This window comes from Typopeltis vanoorti, chromosome 7 (genome assembly GCF_054136105.1).
Source record: "Typopeltis vanoorti isolate ZY-2024b chromosome 7, IOZ_Tvanoo_1.0, whole genome shotgun sequence".
Lineage (NCBI taxonomy): Eukaryota > Metazoa > Arthropoda > Arachnida > Uropygi > Thelyphonidae > Typopeltis > Typopeltis vanoorti.
In genome coordinates this window covers 113,534,100-113,542,073 of record NC_143555.1, presented here as the reverse complement: position 1 = coordinate 113,542,073, position 7,974 = coordinate 113,534,100, and positions in this window count along the sequence as shown.

The window sequence follows — 7,974 nt, the reverse complement described above, 5'->3', positions numbered from 1 at the left end:
CCAACTTCACTGGTCTCTCTCCCCCCTCCCCCATTTGGTCTATATCTATCCACCTTTTTTGGTAGCCGATATCTTTCCTTCATAAATATATGTTCTTTCCTTTTCTCTCTATATTCATTGATCTTTTCATTTATGTCATAAATATCTAGCTCTTTTCTATCTTCTTACATGAATACAATCAGTTCATTAAGGAATCTTGCCACACTCATTACAAATTCAGGAACACATCCTACCTATGCAACTTAAGTACAAATTATCTCAGGAATATTTACCTTACTCCAGAAAGTTTAACATGAAGACAAAATACATCACGGTAAACTGTCTGCCCTACAGTTCTATAAACACCATTTTCATTACATGTATTCAGTTCCTATGCTTAACTGAATAACAGCTTTATGCTTGTCTTCAGTATTCTGTAATACACACAATATCATAAGAAATACTGTTTACAAGATTCTACTTGAGATAAAATTGTTCTGTCCTCATTCCATCCATTGACAGGAACAAACACAGGGTTATAAAAAAAAAACAAATAGTAGATATCCCTTGTGTTTGATACTTGCTTTATCTAAACTTTGAGCTACTGTCATTCCTTACAACAAAAACTGTATTTGAAGCTTTCTTTTAGATTATCCTCTCCTGATCGTAACACCATTTGAATGGAATAAATCCTTCCAGATGAATCCATTGGTCTCCAGATATGTTTTTTCTATAACCCTTTCTTCTGTCAAAAATGGCCTACTCGTAACAACATTTTCTTAGCCATCTGTTTTCCTTTCCTTTTCTATACTTCCTAATTCTCATGCTGTTCATGTGCACATCAGCTTCATACTCACTGTTATTGGCTGAAAGTGCAGTGCAGTACAGTACTTGAACTAATATATATATACTGCCAAGTCCACGTGTCTTTACTGCCATTTCGTAATTTTGCTTTAGTTAGCAAAATATATCATAATTATTATTTATAAGGGCACTTTATGGAGTCAAAAGAGTCATTGAGGGAGACCCACTTTATCCATTAACACAATACCTATCATACATCTCCTTGAACCTATTCACTATTGGGGTACTCACAACCGTCTCTGGCAATCCATTCCACTCATTATTATTATTATCCAGGCCTCCATGGAGTCAAAAGACTCATCGTGGGAGGTCCTTCCTAAGAAACACAAAGTCTATCAAGACTCATCGAGGGGAGGCCCCCCTAAGAAATACAAAGTCTATCATACCACTCCTTAAACTCATTGACCATTCTCACTCTCACCACTCCATCAGGCAATGCATTCCATGGTTCAACTACCCTCCATGAAAAGAAACTGCTCCTCACCCTCTTGCTCACGGTTTCCTTTTGTAACTTCCAGGGATGGCCTCTTGTCATCACTCCTTCCCTCTGTTCAACCAAGTGAAAGAACTCCCCCAGTGTCAACCCTGTAACCATCTTTCAACAGTTTAAAAGTCTCAATCATATCACCTCTCCTTCTTCTATCCACCAAACTCTGCAGTCCACATTCCCTCAGCCGATCCTCATAACTAACATTGTACAGTCCTGAAACTATCTGCCTTTGTACCCTTTCCACAGTTAATTTATCCCCTTCAAATCCTGGGGACCAAATCTGAGAACAATAGTCTAAGTGTGGTCTGATCAGAGTCTTATACAACAGAATGATAATCCTTTTATCTCTGCAGGCCAGTGTCCTTCTCATTATTGCAGCAATCCTCTGTGTTACCTTCACCACCTTTGCAATATGTCCTCTAAATTTCAGGTTTCTATCAATCATCAACCCCAGATCTCTTGTCTTCCCTACTTCCTCCACTATAACTCCTCCCATAGAGTATGCAGTGTCTCATCGATGTTTCCCAAACCTCAAGACCTTACATTTTGCTGCATTAAACTGAACCCCCATTCATTTGCCCATCTATCTAGCTTATTCAAATCCTCTTGCAGGGCTACCACATCTGTACTATTACTAATAATCCTTCCCAGTTTCGCATCATCCACAAACAACTGAATATCCCCTTGCAATCCACTGATATAAAGGTTAAACAATATAGGTCCCAGTACTGAGCCCTGTGTGACCCCACTTGTAACCCTCTGCCTCCTTGAAACTGCCCCACCATACACAACTCTCTGATACCTATCAGACAGCCAATCCTGAATCCAGTTGACCAATCTGACATCCAGACCCAGGTGCTGCAACTTACATATCAGCTTATCATGTGGCACCCTGTCAAATGCCTTTGCTAAGTCTAAGAAAATGGCAGTATATGTCTTCCCCTCATCTAATGCTCTTGTAACTTTATTATAAAAGGCTAGCATATTGCTAAAACAAGAGCGCCCTTTCACAAATCCATGTTGACTCTCACAGATAACATTACTCTCATCTGCCCAATGTCGTGCACACCATCTTTCATCTCTCTGTCTTCTTCCGTACAGCCTCAAGCAAAAATCTCATATCTCTCGCTGCCTGACTTACATTACCACTCAAGTCATTTGTTCCTGCCACAATCATCTCATCCACCCTTTCACCTCTGTTAATTGCCATAGCCACACTTTCTATCGTTTCTCCTGGCAAACACTCCTCACGCATCCTATCTTGAACACCACAGATCATTGATTCCCCATACATTATACCTCTTACCATTCCCTCTCTCCTATTGTTTCCATTCTCTCCTCTTCTTTCATTCCCATACGTCTCTCTCATCCCCTCTCCTCTACTGCTCATATTCTCTCTTCTAGCATTCCCATACCTTTCTCTCATTCCCTCTCTCCTACTGTTTCCATTTTCTCCTCTTCTAGCACTCCCATACCCCTCTCTCATTCTGTCTCTCCTACTGTTTCCATTCTCTCCTCTTCTGGCATTCCCATACCTCTCTCTCATTTCCTCTCTTCTACTGTTTCCATTCTCCTCTCTCCTATCATTCCCAAAACTCTCTTTATTCCCTACTCTGATTCGCCTTGCATTTATCTCTTCTATTCTCCTACTCTCATCTTTCATACTTCTCCTCTCATTCATAAGACATTCCACCTCCTCTTTCAGCTCATCTATCTCCTTCTGCAGGTCAGTCATTCTTAATCGAAATTCACTCTCCCAAACAAAACCATCTCCTAAACTTTCAGTTACTCATGCCCTCCACACTATCAACTATTATTTTCTCATTCATATTTCTTTCTTTCCTATCACACTACTCGTCTTCCTATATTCATTTCCCATTCATGGAGCAACAAGGTCGGTCTTGTTTCACTTCTGTCACATATATCAGGACATTTCATGTATGTCAGATTCTCAGGTATACACATATGTTGAGGAAGATAAATAAATAAATAAAAAATCTTTTATTTGTAATTACCTAATTCAATAGTGAACTTATAGAAATGGCAGTACATAATGACATTTCCATATCATGTACCCAGTAGTAACCATTTAGTTGTACAGACTTAAGTGTAGCAAATAATTATAGGTGAAAAATGCTTAATCTTAAACAAATCTTATTGTCAAAATGGATTCATTTACTAATATTCTTAACTTTGAACTCAGGATGGTACATGTTTCATTAGATTAGTTTTTAGATTTTTGAAAATTGAAACTGAATGAAATATCATAGCTGTAGGCCCTTTTGCTACCTCACCACTATTGCAATGCAAAGAAAAAAGAAGAATGTTAATAGAGACTTCAAGAAGTTGTTGTGGCAGGTAAAGGATAATAGTGTTATTGGAAAAGTTGTTAGCATGTCGTCCAGATGTTCTGCTGTTTATAACAGAACAAATTATGAAGATATTAAATTAAATACAAAATTAAATAATTGATCATCAGAGATAAAAGTATGATGGTTCTGTTGCTTTGATTAGATCACATTGGATTACTGTGCTCAGATCTGGTCACTGGGATTTGAAGGGAATAAAGAAACTTTAGAAGGTATAACAAAGGCTGGTAACAAATTATATGTGGACTGGAATCTTGGATATGAGTATAGATGCAGGGCATGTAATCTACAAAGTTTGATACATAGAAAATTAAGAAATGATATGTTTGAGAAGTCATTTAAGTTGTTAAAATGTAGTGTTTCGATGCACACTGAGGAGATTTTTTTAACATTAGAACAAGGGGATGATCTGCAGAAGTTGTACAACAACTTCTCCCAAAATGATGAATAAGAGAGCAAAAAGTTAGATTTTTGCATGAAGTGATATGATAAATTTCCTATGATAAATCCATTATATTATGAGGGGATGTTAAGGGGTGGATATAGTCTCTCCCACTCAAATATCAAACTCACCTTTCTTGTGGTCCATCCTGTTCTAAAAGTACAAACGAGGCAATCTTGACTGACTCGAGTATGAGCAGTATAATTGTAACAGAACAGCTGCTGTTAGAACTGCCTGTCCAGAGCTAGCAACGTGGACTTACCTAGTAACAGGCTAGCAACTTGTCTTGCAGAAATTTGATATACTTCCAGGTCTCAGCCAAAGAAAAGCTAGATGGATTATCAGGGAAATGACCATGATTCGGGAAAACGTAAACAAAATTGGAAGAAGGAACATACAATGAAAATTGCAACATGGAATGTAAGAAGCATTACACACCAAGCAGAGGAACTTGACTAAACCAAACGAACATAAAGATATATGTAGTAACAGAAACAAAGAAAAATAGCAAAAAGGTACCAAAGGAACAACTATATACAAATATATAGTGGAGCAAAAAAAAAAAAAAGAAAGAAGAAAGGCAGTATAATGATTATGATATATAAATCTATGAAGAACAGTACTGTACATTATAACTACTGGAATGAAAGACTAATAGAAATTAGACTCAAAACATTTAGAGGTCATTATAACAATAATTAGGGCATATACACCAGAAGAGGGGAGGGGGGAATTCTAAATACCAAGTTTCATTAAATCCCATCCACTGAGTGCAGAATTATCAGATCAAATTGACTATCGTTATATTCTAGTATACATCATAAATCTCAGCTAGCTTGAGTGAAGTTATAGCAATATTTAATTTCAATAATTTTGTTCCTTTGTACTCCTGCAAATAGTCTAAGTTGGTGTGACAAGTTTTGTAAGGATTCTGGATGATGAATTTTAATCAAATTATTGCAGAGTCTAGGAATAAACTGCATAACATGAGACAGACAAAACAAACCTAATAGGTGCAGTGCTTATGCATATTACAAAACATACCTATATTTTTTCCTTCTCTTCTCACAGTAAGGTTCTAACTTTCATAACATTAAGTATCTAGCACCTTTAGCTGTGAAATCTTAACTCCCTTGCCCTAAATTTGCCTGATGTACATTATAATCATGTAGGTATTATAAATATGAGCTTTCAGACCATTCAAACTACATTATAAAATATGGCATTCAAAACAGACTCATACAAAACCTTATGTTATACAGAACCCTATGTTAATTAAATAAGTATATGATTAATGCTTGCCTAATGGAGTGGTGAGATGGCATGTGTGCATGGTATATTTTAGGGAACAAACCTTTCTATTGTCCATTAAAGTTTAGTAACTACTTTTCTGTTAACTCAGTTGTATGTAAATTATGTTATATTTACTATGTAAATAACCAATAGTCCTGACAACAAACCCTGCTTTATCTCAGAGGACAAAGCATGTTGAAAATTTTTATAGCATTTCTGAGCGTAGTGGTGGTGCGGCAAGGAGTGTGTTGGCTGACAGTTTCTAATCAAACATGTCATGATGCCTTTAAGTTGCCTCATGATAAGCACATCAAGGCTACACCAAGATAAACCTCCTCTAATTGAAGAATTGTTAATGTGCCAAATGTGGTTGGATATTTAGCTAGCTCACCTGCACTTTGTAAATGCTAAAGACTTGGAAATCTAAGGGCATCTCTGGAGCATTAATCCTAGATGTCCCAGAGACTGTTCCTAAAAACGATTACACATAAATTAATTGAGTAATAATATTCCTCTAGTCCATATAGGAGTTCACTCCATGTATGCTGAGCTACTGTAGATGTTGACTCTTTCACCTATTAACTTTTGTTTAAGTTAGGTTTAAGTGCTGGCAAGGGCATTATGTTGGAGGTTTAATGGAGTATTGAGAGCACTAGGAGAGGATTAAAAATATATCTTTTAATGCTTCCAATATTTCATTTTAGTCACTGAGACACCTTCAGGGAGTACAACTAACACTTGTAACACACAAAGGCAAGACAATACTAAATGAAATACATGAATATGATTCTAAAATCCTATCTGGGTTTTGCACCCTCTGTGGATGTTTATAGGAAGCCTAGGTTGTAAATTGGAATCTCTGAGGATTAATGTTTCCCAAATTTTGGTAAGTTTCTTGCAACTGTATTTGTTTAGATGTGGTTGATTTCTGAGTGCCACTACAGATTCCAGAAAGAGTCTTTCTTTTTTAAATTTACTGTGCTGGAGCATGGTGGCTTTTTTCCAGAGGTGTCCCTGGGTAGGGACACTTTTGTTTACATTCTTGTTGCACATAAACTGATATCGAAATTTGAAGGCTGTATTCATATTGATATTTCATAAGCATTAGGATGATTTCATAATTCTAAGCACCCCCCCCCCTCCTCAGTTTATCTATCTCTATTCTCACATTGGTCTCTCACTCAGCAAATTAACTATTTCTTCTGCTTCTATTACCTCTTTACAATATGTATTCTTTATAGTTATCTTTCCATAATCAAACTTCTTTTTACTTATCCTCTCATAATCAATTCTGATTTTCCTTTCTTTACCATGCTGGTCACCCTTCTTGCCTGTGCTTTATACTGCTCACCTTAAATATTCCTTGAATATTTTCTATGCACTGTCAATATCCTTGTCCTGCAGTTTCTATGCCATAACACTGCTTCAACTTACCCTGACTTTGTCACAATCATTGGCTCTGTAGTTCCACATATGTCAATACTGCATCATCATCATCATCACAATTTCTCTCTCTGATTGGAAATCAGAGGAAAAGTAGGTTGTATCTTCTGATGCCATCATCAAATCCAGCACATTCATATCCTGGATTGTACCCTACATCACAAGTTGGTTTTAGGTAATTATCTCTCTCAGTAACTGCATAAATTTCATTTCCTTACCACCATGTCCTTATTGGGGCATAGACTGGAAGAAGGGAAAAGACATAACTAATTATGTATCTTATGCTCAATAAACAAACTTGCTGATGCATGTCATTTACATCCCTCTTTGCAGCAAATGGCCTATTAGCTAACATGACATATCCTGTTGGCTTCAATCTTACTCACACTAAGAGATTCAAATGTGCTGTCTCCCTGAACCTTAATGTCTGGCTGAACGTCTATTCTTGTTGATTGCAATTCTTCTGTTGTCATCAGCAATAACTCTCCCATCTTGTTCTGTTTATCCTCCTTGAAAATACAATATTACTTCTGTTTCCATAACTATATCCTTCTTACCAACCAAGCTTAATGTCTATCATTTTTCAGCCAGATCAAGCTAACCAGTACCAAAATTCCCCAGCCTTGTGGCATTAATATACATTATTTAACTCACTCAATTTGATTCTTTAACTTTCAAAATATAAAGGAATGTCTGCTTGCAAAATTTAAGCTTCTCAAACATTGAAATTCAAACTACTGTTGCTAGTTCTGATATAAATACTGATAAGACTTGTTCCTCTCTTATAGGTAAATAGACTGATCACTTCTCAGCAAGCAGAATAAACTTAAAATACAGATATTGTTTAACTCAAGTGTAATAATAAAAAAATAAAATAAATAAAACTTATTTTTCTCAATGTTTCAATCCCCCCCCCCCCCTCAATATCATTTCTGATAAAATAGAATGGAGGAGATACACTAATCTTTCATGAAATATCACATACCAGTGAGATAGCTTTCAGTAGTAACTACGGGTTCTTCATTTGCAATTTCAAAGAGTTAGCCATATAGTTACTGAAGCCCATCTCAGGATGCAGAGAGCTAGTCAATAAT